The sequence below is a fragment of the Suncus etruscus genome, chromosome 5 (assembly GCF_024139225.1).
Source record: "Suncus etruscus isolate mSunEtr1 chromosome 5, mSunEtr1.pri.cur, whole genome shotgun sequence".
In the NCBI taxonomy this organism is placed as follows: Eukaryota; Metazoa; Chordata; class Mammalia; order Eulipotyphla; family Soricidae; genus Suncus; species Suncus etruscus.
The window spans coordinates 86,244,122-86,263,564 of record NC_064852.1 but is presented as its reverse complement, the minus strand read 5'-3'; the positions used below and the strand labels follow the sequence as shown (position 1 = coordinate 86,263,564).

Sequence of the window (19,443 nt, the reverse complement as noted above, 5' to 3'; positions counted from 1 at the left end):
CCAGGTGTGGTCCCAAAACAAACAAAAAAATTGTTGAGGGGCCAGAGCAATAGCACAGCAGTAGGGCATTTGCCTTACATGTGGCTGACCTAAAACAGACCTGGACTCGATCCCCCGCATTCCATATGGTTCCCTAAGCTAGGAGCGATTTCTGAGCACAGACCCAGGACTAATCTCAGAATGCTACCAGTTGTGGCCCAACACAAAACAAACAAAATAAAAAAGTTGATAAATGTTTAAAAAATAATGTCAGACAGTATGATGTGCAAAACATTACATTCAGTAATAAAAAAACTAAATCACCTGGGGAGGAGTCGAAATGATAGTATAGCGGGTAGGGTGTTTGCCTTGCATGTGACCAACCTGGGTTTTATCCCTAGTATCCCATGTGGTCCCCTGAACCTGACAGGAGTGATTTCTGAGTGCAGAGCCAGGAGTAACCCTGAGCACTTCTGGGTGTGGTCCCAAAACAAAAAATATCAAACAAACAAAAATTGAATCACCAATTCTTCCAATGTCTTATGTAAACAAGAAAGAGGCTAACATGTTTCACAACTCACCATGACCAAAGAACTCAATCCAGAAAATTGCCAAAGGAAAAATAGTGCCAAGAGCAAATATTCATGGTCAGTTGTAGAATTTACCTGGAATACCCAACTTAGAACAACGTACAATAACACCTACCACTGCAGTGTCAAAGTAGATCACTTGAAAGCTTATTTAGGTTAATAACACATGCACTACTCCTCATTCATTTTTTAATTTCTATTTGAGCCAGCTACCAAAACCTTTCCTCCCTATTTTCAAATAGGCAACACTTCTCTTCCAAAAAGACATTAGGATTTCAAGTGTGCCTTTGATGATTCAAATTACTCAGCCACCCAAACACTTGCCATAATTGTCTGAGATTCTGTTTCCATGGCAAACAGTATTTCCATCAGTATTTGGCTTTTAAAAATCTAAAATTCAAAACTTGACATAAAAGGCATAAAACAACACTTAGCGTCTCATAAATATGATACATGTGAAAGTTCAGAGTCCGAAGCACTGTTAAAGGTCAATATATTCTTCACAAAAAAAAAAAAAAGCCAAAACTTGTTTTTTCTCTTTTTATAAAAGTTCCCTTAAAATTATAAATTTATTCCTCAAAGTTATATTCACAATTGATATCACAGTTTAAGATGATTCAACTACAAAAATCACTCCAGGATATGGAGTGGCTCTTATTCAGGCCTCCCCGCTGTGTTTCTAGATTTCTAATACCACCAAAATAACAAAGACTTTGTGTTGAGGCATTTTGGAAGATTGGAATTAAAACCTGAGCCTCCTATTTTTATCAAATTATTCTAATTATATTTATAAAGAGTTTTAATGTCAATAAACCTTGGAATATAAATCTCTATACCTGGGAAGTATAAATGGAAGATATAGTAATAACTTCACTCTGGACTAGAATAGTTGGGATTTTGTAAAATACATACAATTTAAAAGCAAGACAAAGACAGAAAATATATATCAATAATACTTCACAGGGTGTAAATTATTTACTATATCTAACCTACCCCAAAAAGTAAGACAATTCCTGAGATCCATTCAAAACTTTTACAAAGGAAAACAAATGTGCTCTTTTCAGGGACATAAGCTATGATATTTTGACAAAGACCTTTATTTTTCCCATAGAAGTCTGTTCTCTTTATAGAAAGGTGTAATGAATTCTCATGTGCTCTATCCAATAAATGAATTGTATAATGACTAACCCAGGAGAATATTTCTATGATTTATAAGAAAAAAAATCTAGGGGGAATAAACACATTATCAATAATTTAATTTGTAGCAGTCTGCACAATCCAATACTTTACCTACTACTATACAGTGCACTTACTGATAAAAACACGCTGACTTCATCAATACTTATATATTTAAACTACTTTTTTCTGGTCCAATTATAAATGGCAAACTCATAATTAAAAAAATAAAAATAAAACACTAAAATTCATTATTTAGGGGCTAAAGAAAGAATATAGCAGATTGGGTGTTTGCTTTGCATATGGCTGTGATTGAACCCGGATTCAATGCCCACTTCCTCATATAGACTCATAACCCTCTGTCAGGAGTGACCCCTTAATGCAGAGTGAGGAGTAAACCTTGAGCACTGCCAGAGTGGTTTCCAAACAAAAAAATAAGCAAACAAACAAACAAAACATGCTTCTGCAGATTTCATATTGATTGATTCTAGGTCTATCTCCACAATCATCAGACAGTTTTTCTTACTAACCGTCCATGTTGATTTATAATTTATCTTAAAATGAAATAAAATATATTAAAAAATTCCCATTTGTAGACAATGAAAATATTAATAGTGATTTGATCCTTGAAAATTATTGGAGGGAAAATCTCTCCACTGCTATCCATCTCTCTCTCACACACAAATGCATGGAACCCTCTCCTCTATATTCTACATAATGCATAAGAAACATTTAGAAAAGCCTTTCACGTGAGCATGATCACACCCACACGTGCTTGTTTACACACATCATTACATCTTTGTGAGGTATTTCTTTGCTCTATGTATTCATTTCTAAATTCCAGCAAAATGATAGAATGGGGCTGAATCACATACTCGTGGCACCATCTTGTGGTGCTCAATAGTTTTGCAATGATTACAATGTTATAAATTTGATTTAAAAATGTCTCCAAAATACCTAGGAAATGCTTCTAAGGAAAATTTTTAATTTTGCGCATATCACGTGCAATGGGAAAGGTGGGACTATATATTTGAAAAGCTTATATTTATTTTATGTTTACTGTTTATGTAATTATGGTAACATATTTACAACAGTTACAGTGTTAATGTTTATGGTTTTCATATAGTTATTGCACTTTAACCTACCCCTAAGTACCAAAGACCCTCTTTATGTTACTTCGAATTTACCTCTTCATTCCATCCTCACCCTCTGCCTAATAATAATCTCATTTTTGTAATTCAGGGCCAAGTTTTTGCTATCATTTTTTTTTTTATTGTCTAGTCTCTCTGTATGCCATAGATGACATGGACACGTATTTCAATAGTAACACTCCCTATCCCAGTGCCTTAACACTAGGAACACTCTCTTCTTCCTTTTTCTTCCTTTTTTCTTTCTTCCCTTCTTCCCTTCTTTCTTCCCTTCTTTCTTCCCTTCTTTCTTTCTTCCTTCCTTCCTTCCTTCCTTCCTTCCTTCCTTCCTTCCTTCCTTCCTTCCTTCCTTCCTTCCTTCCTTCCTTCTTTCTTTCTTTCTTTCTTTCTTTCTTTCTTTCTTTCTCTCTCTCTCTCTCTCTTCCTTCCTTCCTTCCTTCTTATCTTTCTTTCTTTCTTCTTTCTTTCTTTCTTTCTTTCTTTCTTTCTTTCTTTCTTTCTTTCTTTCTTCTTTCTCTCTCTCTTACTTCCTTCCTTCTTATCTTTCTTTCTTTCTTTCTTTCTTTCTTTCTTTCTTTCTTTCTTTCTTTCTTTCTTTCTTTCTTTCTTTCTTCTTTCTCTCTCTCTTACTTCCTTCCTTCTTATCTTTCTTTCTTTCTTTCTTTCTTTCTTTCTTTTCTTTCTTTCTTTTCTTTCTTTCTTTCTTTCTTTCTTCTTTATTTATTTCTTTCTTTCATTCTTTCTTTTTCTTTCTTTCTTTCTTTCTCTTTCTTTCTTTCTTTCTTCTTTTTTGTTAATCACTTTTTTAAAGAATGTCATGTGTATCTTTAGAGGGATCGCATTAAATCTGTACAATGCTTTGGGGAGTATTGCCATTTTAATGATGTTAATCCTGCCAATCCATGAGCAGGGTTTGTGTTTCCATTTCTGTGTGTCCTCTCTTATTTCTTGGAGCAGGGCTTTATAGTTTTCTTTGTATAGGTTCTTCACGTCTTTTTCAAGTTGACTCCAAGATATTTGAGTTTATGTGACACTAATGTGAATTGGGTTGTTTTTCCTTTTATAATTAATATCTTTAGTTAAACACCTTGATTACAAATATTACCGTACTTGGGTTTCAGTCATGTAAAGAACACCACCCCCCCTTCACCAGTGCAACATTTCCATCACCAATGTCCTGAATCTAGGAGCACCTTTTTGATGTAAAAAAAAAAGTTGAAAATAAAGGAAATGAGCCACAGAAATTATTCAAGTAGTATATCACACTTTGTTATGTGGAAATACTGAGTTTGCGCTTCAAAAGTGCATTCAATCTCCTTAGCACCAATAGGTATTGCCCTATTTTAAAAAGTATTCAAATTTTAACTATGTCTGTAATATTTATTATATTCTTTTTGTTGTTTTGTTGTTATGGCCACACCCAGTGATGCTCAGGGGTCACTCCTGGCTATGCGCTCAGAAACCACTCCTGGCTTAGGGGACCATATGGGATCCCAGGGGATCGAATGCGGTCCGTCCTTGGCTAGCACGCACAAGGCAGACACCTTACCAATTGCACCACCGTAATTCCAGAAAGTTCAGTAGTATTCAATTATTATGTACCTTTTCAGTCCTTTTCCATTTACTTATACATTCACTGATTACTTCTGCAGAACCATATTTTTTAATCCTCTATATTTTCTCCTATTATTTCAACTTGAATTTCTGCCCTTGGCTTTAAATCACTTACTTCCTACTGCTTGCTCTGGGAATATTTGATGTTTTCTTTCCAACTTCCTTAATTGTCAACTTCTTATTGGACATCTTTTCTTGTTTTCATATAAAGAACTTTTAATTATTTGTAATTCTGTGAATAGAAACCTGAGTCTCACAACTATAAGGCATGTGCTCTACCTCAGACAATAATTTCTGCTCCATTATGAATTTTAATAAATAATTTAATGTTATAATTTTTTCTAAGCATTATTTTGGAAATATTCCACATTCTACTATGAAATTTTCTCTTTTTTTGTACAATTCTGTATGTTGCATATATTCTATATATGTTATATCCCCTAATAGTAACACGTGGATTAATGTGTTCATTTTCCAAAACTTTTTCTATATTTTATTTTTAATTTAACTTCCTTATGATATGAAAACAACTGTGTTTGATTACAATTCTTTGAAACGTTTTAAGATTTTTCTATAAGCCAAACTTAGGTCTCCCTTGGTTAAAATTCCACACACTCTCACAATTAACTGTGGGTAAAGTTTTGTAGACATTAATTATTGTTGATTGGTATTATCTAGCTATTCTATAGTCTTTCTGACTTTCTCACAAACAATTATATTGGCTGCTAAAGCAGGGTCACTCAACTTTTCAATTATAATTATAGATTCATCTAAGAGATTTTTGTTTTACTGTTGCTGTTTTGGGGCCACTTCCTGTGTTATTCAGATTTACTTATGGCTCTGCCCTCAGGAATTACTTCTGGTGGAATTGGAGACCATATAAGATGTCAAACTTTGGGGCCGGAGAGATAGCATGGAGGTAGAGCATTTGCCTTGCATGCAGAAGGATGGTGGTTCAAATCCCTGCATCCCATATGGTTCCCTGAGCCTGCCAGAAGTGATTTCTGAGCGTAGAGCCAGGAGGAACCTCTGAACACTGCCGGGTGTGACCCAAAAAACAAAAACCAAAAAAATAAAATAAAATAAAGATTAGTTGATGACTGCTGAGACTTTAAAAAGAAAAGATGTCAAACATTAAACCCAAACTGACTGCTTGCAAGGCAAGTGCTCCACATGCCGTACTATACTCCAGGCCCAATTTCATCTGTATTTGCATCATACATTTGAGACTTTGTTGCTTTAAACATAAATATTTATAATAATTGTCTTTTTGGTTGATGAAAACTTTCTTTATATGTCTATTAATTTTTGTCCTCAAATCTATTTTATCAGTTAATAATATAATATTCCTTTTTAATAAATTTGTAATAACAATTTATTTACAGTTTACCTGTTACTTGACCAATAAAGTAAGTTTTAAAAAGGCAGTGTATACATACAAATAAGTTCTTATCTAATAGAGATGGGAACACACTAATCTTGTGGTGCAATGGAACCTTACAAACCCTGAACATTGACATGATGACCTGGCACAGACCTCAGAGGTTTGGGCATTTTCCAGTCACCCCTGAACCAGGGAAGCCATTTATGAAATATTCAATGTTTATGACATCACCTGGAAGCAATGCTCTACTGGGGAAGACCCTACTGCTGCTCTGACATCGATTTACTCAAAAGAGTCTTCCCTTAACACTGAGAAGATTTAAACAACAACAATGACTTGCATACTGGACAGAGGTTTCTGCATTGCTCATTAATTGTGAGATGAAATTAGATGCTGCTCCGCACCATCCTGACTTCAATGTGGGATGTACAGATTCCAGGACCTTTAATGCAGAGGTGTGAGATCAACAACAGAGACTGTGAACGATATAACTGTATGGGCACTGCAGATAATGACTGGGATTGGACAAACTGGTTTGCCTGGAGCCTAGAAATGGTCTTCTGTCAGGAAACTTCAGGGGTAGGGTCTCCTTGTACTTAGGCCAAAGTTTTTCCTTTCCATGTCCTCCATACTTTGGTGGGCCCATGCAAATGATAATTGCCACACTAACATTGTTTTTACAGTGCTCCTTTGACTCCAAACCTTAAAAAAAGTTGATGGTCACTATTACTAACAGGTATAAATAGCACAAACCTGAGAACAATAATCCATATTAATTTATAAGAATTGTGTCCTTGTGGTGTCTTATAAATAATGCACTGTATCAGTACTGAATAGTTGCATCATGCTGATATATTTAATTTTGTGTGTATCCTGTAACTATGTTATAATGTTTTCAGAGATCTTACTGTAAAGAACAAGATATACCTTTGATGTACTATACTAAGCATTGAATGTGTTTGAGTTTAGAATGGTAATACTTCCTTATTTAAAAAAATGCAGTGTATAGTTGGGTAGGTTTTATTTTATTCACTCTGAAAAGCTGTATCTTTTGATTGTAATTTTTGGCCATGTATATTTAACATAATTATTAACATGCTAATACTAAATATATTAATATAGAATACTAAAATACTATATTGCTTATTTTTCTTTCAGATTATTATTTATGATGAGTTTTTAAGATATTTCCTTAATTTTTGGATTTGGGGCCATACCCTGTGGTAAGGCTCAAGGTTTACACCTGGTTCTGTATTGAGGGACAACTCCTGGCAGTGTTTGGGGCTCCACATGTAGAGATTGAATCTAGGTCTGCGTACAAGACATTTACCCTACTGTACTATCTGTGATCCCCATTTCATTTTTTATTCCTTTGTCATCCTGATTTATTTGAAAATATTTTATGATGTTATCTCAATTTATTTATAACAATTATGATTTTTCTCTGTAAGGTTTTCAAGAGTGGTTACTAAAGGTACAAAAATATTAATTCCATTTATGATTCCATATATGATCCTTTTTTGGGGAGTGTTTTGGGCCACACCCATGATGCACAGGGGTTACTCCTGGCTATGTGCTCAGAAATCACTCCTGGTTTGGGGGATCATATGGGATGCTGGGGAATCAAACTGTGGTCCATCCTAGGCTAGTGCAAACAACTTGCAGCTCCACACCACCATTCCAACCCTACATTTATGCTCCTTGAACTTCCCACTTTCAAATGTCATTGAGTATCAATTTATAAGTTTTCACCTAATCATAAAATATACTTTGTAAATACATGGGTATGACTCGTAAGAATCAAGAGGAACAGGTAGCATGTGGATTAACATGTGGATTAGCAGATAAATTAATTATGTAAAATTGACTGGGTCATGAGATGTCTAAAAATTTGGTAAATCCTCATTCTGAGTATTTCTGTGTTCTTGTCTTTAGATGTGTTTCACATTTTCTCTGTAGACTGAAAAATCAGAGTGGCCTCACCCAATTACATGCAGACCTTTTAGGTATCAAAAATTGTCTTCCCCAAACATAGGGGAGGGCAGGCTCTAACCGGAGAAGTCAATGCCATTAACCATGCATAAAGGCTGAGGCACGAAGAGAAAACCCACACCTTCTTTCAGGTACCAGTAGGGCGGACATGCTCTGACTGGGCGACGCCATTAACCGTGTAAGGGCTGAGGTGAAGAAAGGGGACCCACATCTTCCGCAGGCAACAGGTGGGAGGAGACAGGCAGACAGGTTTTGAGTGGCTGGTCACTGCCATTACCCAAGCTTAACGGCTGTGGCTGAGAGGAGTACACCACACCCTCAGGCAGGTAAACCTCGGCAACTGCTGCCATCAGATCCCCTTAAGTCCACACTCCAGAAAAGGGACTCAGTGCCATGCCACGGGTGACAAAGGAGGGCTGAGACCCAAGGGCAAAAAAATCTAAGCCACTAAATGCAAAGAAATATGGGCAAACTAAGGAAGCCACTAGCAGCAGGGGACATAGAGAGAAATCCTAGCAAGTTTCCAAGTCCACCAAAACACATGAACCCAATAGTTGAGAACATAAAAGTGGCAATGCAAGCCATGGCTATAGAAATCAAGGAATCACTAGCCAGCGAGTTCAAGATATCTATAAATGAACAATTCAAGCAACTGAAAGAAGAACTTTTATAGAAAATAAATGAATCCATTTGTATGGAATTAAGGAAATAAAAAACCTCTTAGCAAGACATAATAGCAAAATTACACAGTTGGCGAATCGCATAGAAGATCTTGAAGAAAAACTATACACCAAAAATGACAAAAAAGCCAATAAGGAAATAAGAGGTAGAGCATTGGAAGAAAATGTTAGGCCTTTAATGAACAAAGACAAAAGAAATAATCTACCTATTGTAGGAATACCAAAAGGGAAGGAAATAGGGAAATGGGAAGAATAAGTGCTGGGGGGAATAATAGCCAAAATCTTTCCAACCCTCTGGAAAGAGGCTCCTATGCAAATCAAAGAGGAAAAATAGTCCCTAATAAAACAGTCCCTAATAAATCAACACAAAGACATATAGTATTCCAAATAGCAAAAAAAAAAAAAAGATAGAGAAAGAAAGATGAATTCCTTAAAGCAATAAGTGAGAAAAAAACCTCAAGTAAAAAGGAAGGAACATAAGAAACAAATCAGATCACTTATTTGAAACAATTCAAGCAAGAAGACAGTGGAATGACATATTCATACTACTGAATGACAGAAACTTACAACCTAAAGTCCACTATCCTGCAAAACTCTCATTCATATGGGAGGAAGAGCTAAAAAGCTGTCTTCCCCAAGAAAAAGCAAATTCTTTCTGTCTTTGACCAAGTATATCAGTTCTTTCTTTTCTTCAAATCTGCTTCTGATCCTGCTAAAATTTGGATAGAAATTGTATCTTCAAGTCTCTATATCTCACTGAAAAGCTTAGAACTTGTCAGTCTTAACATTAATATAAGGCAATTTCTCAGAATTCATCATAAATAATTTATTTTTATCATATATGTGTGAGTGTGACTGAATGTGAGTTTCAGTATGAGTGTGAGTGTGTGGTTGTATTTGTGTGTATCATTAAAGCTTGGGTAGGAGGGTTTTGGGCCTGGATGTTATTTTTTTCATCTAAGAAGCTGCCAAGAGATTTTCTACCTAATTATCAATGAGTGTTCCCTTTCTCTAATCTCAAGGTAGACCTGAATTAACTCAAAACACATAGGAAGACATTTTCCATCCACTGCTCTTCATGGCTTCTCCCAGATTCCCAAGTCTGGATGAGAATGTATAATGATCCTTCACACAGAGTCCAATTTAACTTTCCTCCCTTGACTTCCCCCAATTCCACTTTTGACAGTTCACTTTTGACTCTTATAGACTGACTGAGGACAGTGATGGGAAAGGAAGGGGTCTCTTTTCTGTAACTTACAAATCCTTCTCTCAGAAAAAAATATTACAGTGATTGTTAAGACAGAGACAGTCACAGCTGTAAAGAGAGAGTGGGAGAGATATATATAATGATGATAGCAGAGAGACACAGAGAGACAGAGAAAAACTCCAAGAAGCTGAGCTGCAAAGGTTCTGAATGTTCTTGGTGGAATTCTTAATTGAAATAATTGCTATGGGAGGTGTCAGTCAGAGAAATGACTCAAGATTCAACAAATACTCTTTGGATCCCATTCATGCTCCTACAAAGACCGACACTGTAAGACTAATAGAGAAAAGGTGAAATGATTACTACTTAAATTAACAGTTTTTGGGAAAGATGAACTTAACTTTTAGAATAGTCTCATTTGGGGAGAGAGGGATTACTAGTTTTCTCCCCATATTAGTTTTCTAGGATTGTTGTTATAAAGAAAATTACCACTAACTGCATCACTTCATAGCATAAACATGTTATCAAATGTCTGGAGGCTAGAAGTCTAAATCAAGACTTGGCAGGATTGCTATTTCTGAAGTTACTGATGGAAGGTTTAGTTCTAAGGTTTTTCTCCTTGGGTTGTAAATGGTAATTTCCCCCCTGCTGTATATTTGTTCAGGTCGTTTTCCCTAAAAGCAGGTCTCTCCTCTCTAAGTCCAAAGTTCTCCATCATCAATCTTCCTAAACTATAGGAAGGATGGTCACCCAAATCATAAGTTGACTATGTGATGGGTGTTTTCATAAACAGTACTTCTACATTCAGGAGTCCCTCTGAATACATGAACATGCAATGTAACAAGTTCTGAGAGGTTGTTAAAAGAGCTGCCACCCAGCAGAAAACAGATGTATGACTAATCAAATATGAGAACAGCAACTGTAAAAAGTAAAATTAAATCGGTTGTTCCTCAAATTAATTAAGTATTTGAATAGTAGCTAATAAGGTATATTCCACTAAGCTCCCGATGCTTCACTTACCAGGAGATTATTGTTTCCACTGGCATTAAATTATTCAGAAGTATGATTTTAATGACTTTGGCTTCTATTGTTTATTGACAAAAACTATGAATTTTCCATATTGAACATTTAGGATATGTCTAATATTTGTAACTATAAATTATCACAATAATACTTGTATTCACAGCTACATCTGTATATCCAAAGAAGAGACATTATTATACTAATTTTTCTTTCAGATGGGAGGATTAATGCTAACAATTTAAGAGTTAAAAGACTTTATTCTATTCTATGCTAAAAGCATGTCTTCAGAGAATGGATAATTGACAGTATCTTCAGTATATGAAAACTGTCCTTCATTCTTAATGTATAATTAAAAAGCTGCTTCATTTTCTACTAATTACTTTATATAATAACATAATATGTTATATCAGTTGATGAACTATACTCTAATTTATAGAATATATCAATAACATTCTGTTACATGTTTGTTAGATTTATTGAATGTCACTTACCTGATTTCACTATTATGAATAACAATGGAGATATTCATAAATTAGAGCTCTATTTGCTTGGTCTGCTTTCAAAAATCATTAGTGTGGGACAACTGGTCATGACCACACATAAATTATAGTACATGGGTCTGACTTTAATATAAGTATTATTATTTGGTGGAGGGGTACACCTTGCAATGCTCAGAAATTCTTCCTCTTTGTTTAGAGATCATGCTTAGTACTTGCTTTGCTAGGAATTGAACTAGGGTGCATAATAGGTGTTGGCATGCAAACGAAGTACCTTAAATCCTGCACTATTTCTCCAAATCTAACAGTAATATTAATGTATAATAAAAGTCAGAATCAAAAGAATAATAACATCACTCTCATTTAAGATGGCTTAAAACTCTGGTTATTTTCATGCTATATGAACCTGAACAAATTATCTTACTACTTATTACTTATTATCTCTCAGTTCCCAGCCTTCAAGTTGGGGGGGGTAAACATAATATCTACCTCAATAATGAAAAACTATAAAAAGAACTCTTATAAACTGCTAAGCTCCAGGATATGTCCCATAGAAATTCTTCAACTTATATTAGCTAGCAATATTACCAATTATAAGAAGTCACAATTAATTTCAATTTAGCCATAAATACTTCAACTCTAATAGAAGCAACTCAAACTTTTATTAATTGCTATTCATTTTTTTACACCTGAGAATAATTCATTTTAGCCTAATATCAATTATAACTTAAAATGTAAATACAGATATATTAATAATACATTATAAATATTTTCAAGAATTCTCAAAATAAAATCAAAACAAAAAAGGTTTTATTTTTATTTTTGAACCATACTCAGCTGTGTTCAGTGCTTATTCCTGTCTCTACTCTTAAGTATAACTTCTTGTGAAGCTCAAAGGACCATGTGAGGCCTTGAACCCAAGTTGACCACGATCAAGATAAATGCCCTATTTACAGAAATTATTTTTCATGAAGTGTATATATGACTTCTATATGTACTTTCAGCATGTTAAGTATTGATGGAGAAAGTATTTTGGTCAAAGTAAACCACGAACTGGGTAAAATGTAATTAGGTTCAACCTAAAATAAAACAAATTATTTATTTACAATAAGCACATACATTACACTGGAATTCAATATGGATTATGAAAATTTTCCATAAAAAATAAAGACCTTTGTAGCAGCAGCAAATGAAATTTCAGAAAATGAAAACTCTGCTTCATCTTACTTCAGTCTCAAGCCACATTACTAAAGCAACTGCTTTCTACTGTAGACTGTGGAGTTGTCCTATAACATTTAGAAGAAAATTAATCTAGGTCTACCATGAATACTTGGAAAGGATGGCTAATTTGTAGAAATCTTCCATACAGATTTTTATATCTTTCTTAATTCCATCTTGAGTATTTATACCCAATGGCCTGCAAAGAAAAGCAGACTAGGTATAAGATAAAGGACTTAAAGCCTGATTAGAGTTCAAGACAAAGAAAAAAAAGAATCAAAACTTCCTAAATTTCTATCTCTTAGCCATTCCACAAGCAAATGGAATGTGTGTGTGTGCATTTAGGCCCCCCAAAATGACTCAGAGATTCAGACCTTTATTTCTGAACCACCAAGACTAAATACCTAACCCAATTGCAGTCTCTCCCAAAAGTGCCATTTTAAACAAATCTACCTGAAGTCTCCTGGTCAGCACTGAAGAAGTAATCTGCATGTTTAAAATAAACCTGGTCGACACTGTGTGAACTGGCCCCATTTGCCCTGAATCTCTTCCTACTGGTGGAAAGGCCTTCTCAAGGAGTTCTGCCAACAGAAAAGCATCATCATCCACTGCTCCTAGGTCAGCAAATCTGAGCCTTTGCTCAACTTAGCATATATAGGCTCTGTCTGCTTTGATTCCCAAAAACTTCCTTCTTCATATTTCTCAGGGAACAAATATTTGAATCTTAAACTGAACTCAGTCTAGTGGAGTTGGGCTGCCCTCAAGCTTACATCAACTTAATACTAGCTCTAATATCCTATTCATACAAAAATTCACAGAGGTAACTGGAAGTAAGAAGTCGTAAAACTTTTAAACTGCAGCCAGTTGGAGTTAGAGTGGCAGTGTCACTGACATTTAGAGCCTTCCTGGAACCCTCCCACACACAAAAAAAATTTAAACAACTTCTAATATTAAATTTAATGAGACTAGATTGATAGAGAAGCAAAAAGCAATCACTACTATTACCACCTACATAGGACATGTGAGGTGAATTTGAAAAATCCACCCTCAGACTGAAATATATGCATGAAGAAACAGCACAGAATCCCACCAAACTCAGTTAGTGAAGGTAACATCAGTCCAGAAGACTCAATCAGACCTAATTATTTCTATAAATTTTCTCAGAAAAAAAGGCTTTAAGAGAACATATTAAAGATGTTTAATGAGTTCACTCAATGCACCAATAAAATGACACAGAATGGCAGGGTATATCAGAATAATAAACAAACCCAATTTTTGGTTGCCTACAAGAGACTCTTTAAACAGTCAGGGCAAGCATAGGCTCAAAGTGAATAGCTGAACAACTATACTTCAAGCAATCAACTCCCTTAAAAAAGGCTGGGTTTGCCATACTAATAACATACCATGTAGATTTCAAATCAAAAATAGTTATGATACAAAGATTTTTTTCCTTAATAATCAAGGAATATATATACCAGGAATAACACACTCCTAAACATCTATGATCCTAATTAATGATCCAAAAAATACTTAAAACAAACACTAATATTCCTAAAAGATGTTGACAATAACACAACAGTATTTGGAGACTTCAATTCCATTTCAACACCCCTTGCCAGATCAACTAGACTCATACTCATCAGGGCAATGTTGGCTTTAAAGGAAAAATGGCAAGAGATAGGCTTAATATCTAGCTATATATATACTCAAAACGTCAAATGCACACTCTTCTCCGGTGTACATGAAAAAATGTTGTGATATTCATGAGAGTGAAAATGGAGAGTTAAAATTGTAAATGTAACTCTTACCTATTATTTCAAATAAATTAAAAACTTTTTCCAATTATAGTCATGCAATATCTCTGTAATAATTGAAATCAATGTGTTACTAACTTACCAATCACAACTCAAAGCACTGATGTTTAGTTACACAAATGTTGTGATTTATAATGTTTCATTACTTCCTGTGTTATTATAATTAACATTATAGATGTCCTTCCTGAGTATAATCCTTGATGGCAACCTCATAGAATCCCTACGTTGGTGTCCTCTAAAATCTTAACAGTTTTATTATCCCTTTGTTTCACATGTCATTTTTTCATGCTCAGACTTATTCTATGTTCTGTAGCACTGTGATTATATGCTGGTTCCATGACTCCGAGAATATCTTTCTCCTGAGGCAATGAAATTAATACGTTGCTAATGAGAAATAAATGTCAATAATGCTAAAAATATATACTAGTAAGTAAATAAATAACCCCTAAATGTTCACTTATTGGGAAAACAATCGCATATTAAAATGGTATGATTTTTAAGGAAAAAAGCTAAGTGTTGCTTTGTTTTCTAGAATTGAATCATTTCTCCCAGTTCCAGAAAGCCCAGCATCCTGCCTACCTGCACTGGTGCTGGAGCCTGGACTGCTTGCCAGAAGGAGCCCAGAGCTGGGGGCTGGGGGTGGGGGCTGCCCATCACTCAGCTGCTTGACTCGCTTTCGGTGGGACTTGCCATTGTAGTGGACCTGGGCCTGTGCTGCAGAGTTGAGCTGGATGTTGCACACTTCACAGAAGGAAAACAGGATTTTCTTCTTCTCTTTACTCAACTGGTCCTCAGGCCTGTCATTCTTTATCCCCTTTTCTTCAAAGCCACATAGAAAAGTTGCCATCTTCATAATTCCATCTTCAGAATTGTTAGGGTTTAACGATTATTTATTACCTAAGGTGAAAAAAGAATGCATGCCTATAAATTAGACACCTTCTATTACTGCATGATTACAATGAACTTTTAGGGTCTAATTTCAGCTAAATGTCTTGTTGCTGGATTCCCAGACTCTAAGAGTCCAGATAAGTAAATAACTCTTGGCAGGGCCAGGTAGAGAACATACCTTGGGCGCAGAGGACCTGGATTTGATCTCTGGCAACACATAAATAGTCCCCTCAAGTCCTACCAGGTGTTATCCCTTAATACATAGCCATACATACACCCTGAACACTGCTGGATGTGGTTTCAAACCCATAAATAAATAAATAGATAAATAAATAAATAAATAAATAAATAAATAAATAAATAAATAAATAAATAAATAAAAACGCTTCCTGGCTACTCACTACCATTCTTTAATTAAGGGTACCTAAAGTACCTAATTGAGCAAATATAATTTTGAGCATGTCTTCCTTGTGTTGAGAGCACTTTCTCCTCCATCCTTGCTCTTGTCTCCATCACCTCTTTTCTCTCCTTCCTGCTCAGACTTGAGACTGTAATGAGAGTACTTCGATGTCTGGGGAATATGCCTGACCCTGGAGACAAGGCCCATCCCTGGTTATATGATCACACAGTGATGTGACATCCCTTAAGAGCCCCTATCATGGCCTGCATGTTACAGGTGTTTATGCTCTCACTTGGTTTATGTTTATTTCCTTTAAAAAATTTGAGCTCTGTGAGTCAATAACCACATTTCTGGATCTTTCTCCCAAGGACTGGAGTCATACTTCTTATGTAGCAAGCATTCAAACAACTATTGAAGAAAGTATAATGATATAATGAACACAAAACAGTCAAAAAAGTGTATGTGTATACAGGCATATATAATATCTGTAAACACCTGTACACATGTAGATACATGTTCTAACCTGGGAAGATGTAGAACTAAAAATAAATATAATATTTAATTAAAATGTATTTTATTTTATAAAATCTGAAATATAACAAGTCTACAACTTACGTTTGCTAATGTTCCACAAGCTCCTTTATATGTCAGCCACTGGGAATCAAAACATATTTTTCTTAGATGCAGTGAAAAAATGTAACATCAATTAAATTTTGATAAAGTTGCAATGCAGAACATCTGAAATATAAAATAACAGAAATACAAGATATTAAACTAGTAACTGAAAAATCAAAGAAGAGTAAAACAGACTAAGATAATTTGATTTTCAAGTATTGATATTTCTCTTCATATTTTAGCTAGAACATGGTAGTAAGATGGATGACAATCTAAGTGAAAAGTTCTCAAAGATTTTTTTTTCTGACAGATTCTTAAAAACTATGAATGATGAAGAGGACCTTACTTTCTATTTTTTTTTTAGCTTTGCTTTAGCACATGCAATTTTTCAATTTAGCTAATGCCAATGTTAGTTTCCTTTCAAGCTTATCAGTGATTATGATAATTTTTAATTGTCAGTTGGAATATAGAAAAAAATACTATCCCTGGGCTCTTTGGTGGGGGTGGGGTATAGTAACTGCGCCATTAGTACTATTCACTTTTAAACTATAATTTAAATTTTTAATAAAAAAAGAAAAGAATTCAAAAGATAAAAAGAACATTCCAACGTAAGTAAAGGCATAAATTCATGAAAATGCATCTGCATGAAAAAGAATTGGCTACAGTGGGAAGTAGTGCATCATGGAGGGAAAAGAATTAAAGGAAACATAGTTTGCAGGGGATTTTTGCCTATGGGAAAAACTCAAGAGATTACTGATTTAAACAGTTCTATAATCCACATTAGCCTGGAGCTCTATGGAATGGATGTTGCAACTAGGGTAGACCATGCTCAGAATATTCACCAGCTAAATATTTAAATTAAATAAAGGTTTTATAGCACAAGGGTATAGCATACAGACAAATGTTTACTCAATGTATAGATAACATACACAGACACAAAATTTGTTAGTAATACTCAGACACCCTATTGAAAAAAAATAATTTAACAATATGCCACAAGCTATGACATAACATTCAGGATTTTCTCACTTTTTTGAAAAGTAAAATCTATTTGTCCCATAAATACTTAACCCTGCTTTCATTATTTTAATGATCTCTCTTTCACAAAACTTTCCAAACTAACTTTTACACTCAGCTTTTGATAAAGACATCTTAAATCCTTAAAATTCTTTCAAATGATACTACATACTTCCAGAAAATAATTTTTGACAATAATTTAAATGGACTGAGTTGTACAAATATCAATATTTTTCACTAAAGTATCACAAAAACATTTTCTTCATATTGCTTTAGAAAAAATCAGAACTGGGGGTTGGGGGGAAAAAAGAAAATATCAAAATTATATAATAGTTGTGTTAAAATATATAACACTTGGGCCCGGAGAGATAGCACAGTGGCGTTTGCCTTGCAAGCAGCCAATCCAGGACTAAAGGTGGTTGGTTTGAATCCCGGTGTCCCATATGGTCCCCGTGCCTGCCAGGAGCTATTTCTGAGCAGACAGCCAGGATTAACCCCTGAGCAATGCCAGGTGTGGCCCAAAAAACAAAAAAATAAAATAAAAAAAAATATATATATATAAAACACTTAAAGTAGGATTAAAATTTCTAAGAATTTAGAGAATTAATTGATAAAGATACATAATTTCAAGCATGCTTATAATTGATATTATGTGCCCTACATAAAAAACCAATCCATTGTAAAATATCAGGGAAGTCAATCGCATTTAATCTTACTAGATCAGGCAAGATCAGACAATTCATCTTATTGAATCACTGAAATGTAAGTGTTATAGTTCAACTCAACAACCGAGATCTGATTGAAATGATTCTCAGCTGATATATACATCTGAAAACTTAACCTCTTTTGGAGGTGGCTAGCTTTCTGTCTGTGTTGCCAGTTAACACATGGCATTTCACAAAAGAGGACATACATCAAATAGTCCATTTAAAATTTCAAGCCTGAAAAAAATAAAATAAAATTTCAAACCAAAAAAATGACTTCTTTGTAGTTCAAAAATGAAACAAGCTTACCTATGTTATTTGTCCTAGAAATGAATCATGTTTTAGATTTATTTAACTGTACATATTTTAAGAAAAAAATACTTTTTTTTTTGCTTTTTGGGTCACACCCAGCAGCACTCAGGGGTTACTCCTCACTCTAGGCTCAGAGATACTTTAAAGGGAAATGAAAAAGGCTATTCTGGAACTACTTTTCATATCATACCCTTCTTAAAAATCTCTACTGCCATTTTTCTTTATTTCAGAGTTACTCTCAAAGGTAATCCCCCAATTTCCCTGATCATTTTCATGGGTCACTCACAGTGGAGGAGAAAGGATGTATTCTGTTCTATGGCCCAAATTATCAGCCCTATTTTTGTCTTTATCACACTCCAGCTACTATGAATAGTCACATGCAAAGAGAATATATTTGGTTCCAGAGGTCTTGGAAAAAGGGAGCCAAGGTATTGGCTAAATTAGATAATGGCATCTATATATTCACTTCTGGCCTGAGATGATAAAGTTACAAATCTTACTGCATTTGTTGATGTGAGAGTATTTATAATATCAACCTTGTCGCAAAGGTGATAGTAATCTTTACATTATAATACAGAAACATTTTATTTTATATATGAATATATAATCAGACTATTTTGCACATGGCTGACCCAAGTTCAATTTCCTGCATCCCATATGATCCCCTGAACCCTCTATAAGTGATTCCTGAGAACAGAGCCAGAATTAACCCCTAGACACTACAAGGTGTGCCCCCCAAAACTATACTTCACTTTTTGCAAATTTTTGTAAATTTTTATTCTTTTCATTTATTATAGTTTACAGTCATATTTTTAAATAGTGTCAATTTCTATGGTCGATGTACACAATAATATATATCACATTTTAAATAGTGATAATATCTCTGGTTTTATGTGTAGTTTCAGCATAACAAGACCGAAGTGACTAAGACCCCCCCAACCAATGTCCCTCTGATATTTCCAATCCACTTCTTCATTCCCTCATCCTCTGCACCTCTCCTGCTTGGGAATATAATTTAGTAACCCAAAGCATAAGTTTGTCGTTATTCAATGTTGTCTATCCTCTTGTTTTGTTTCTCTTTGAGGTATTTATCCTCGCCTCTTATTTCTCTTAATATTGATACCCTCCAGTTTCATCTAACATGTAACAAGCTTCAAGACGTCATCAATTGAGATAGGTATAGGGGAG

At 34.6% G+C, this 19,443-nt stretch overlaps 1 long non-coding RNA gene across 1 annotated transcript in view; it reads right to left on the bottom strand.

Annotated features, from left to right (window-relative positions):
• Positions 1-15,094: 15,094 nt before the first annotated feature.
• Positions 15,095-19,443, bottom strand: part of LOC126009174 (uncharacterized) — a 106,116-nt gene continuing 101,767 nt past the window's right edge. Inside the window, exons 2-3 of the long non-coding RNA XR_007495889.1 lie at positions 16,223-16,345; positions 15,095-15,216 (exon numbers count right to left, since the gene is read on the bottom strand). This is a non-coding gene — a long non-coding RNA (uncharacterized LOC126009174). The remainder of the gene's footprint in view (positions 15,217-16,222; positions 16,346-19,443) is intronic.